Source organism: Carlito syrichta, unplaced genomic scaffold, assembly GCF_000164805.1.
Source record: "Carlito syrichta isolate Samal-C Ts95f unplaced genomic scaffold, Tarsius_syrichta-2.0.1 Scaffold312061, whole genome shotgun sequence".
Lineage (NCBI taxonomy): Eukaryota > Metazoa > Chordata > Mammalia > Primates > Tarsiidae > Carlito > Carlito syrichta.
The window spans coordinates 1-511 of NW_007256157.1; positions in this window are offsets into that span (position 1 = coordinate 1).

Below are 511 nucleotides of genomic sequence, written 5' to 3' on the forward strand. Positions count from 1 at the left end.
GGCCACTGCACTCCAGTCTGGACGACAGAGTGAGACTCCAACTCAAAAAAAAAGAATAACCAAATTCACAGGAAGTAGAGTAGAGGTGACCAGGGGCTGGAGAATGTTGGAATAGGCAGTTATATATACACACACAGAGGGTGGCAAAAAAAATGTACACACATTTTAAGAGATATTCTCTATAATCAGAAATGTCTGGATGCTGATGGTAACCACTTTGAGCACCTCTTGTAATCACAGAAGTCATACTTTACTTGTATTCATGTTATTGAGTATTACAATTTTAATACAGGCCTGGTGCTAAATCCCAGTACTTTGGGAGGGCGAGGTGAGAGGATTCAGGCACGGGTTTGAGACCAGTCCAGGCAACTTAGCAAGACATCGTTTCTATATTTACAATAAATCAAAAAATTAGCCGAGCCGGGCATGGTAGCACACACCTGTAGTTCCGGCTACTTGGAAGGCTGAGGGAGAAGGATTGCCTGAGCCCAGCAGGTCGAGGCTGTGGTGG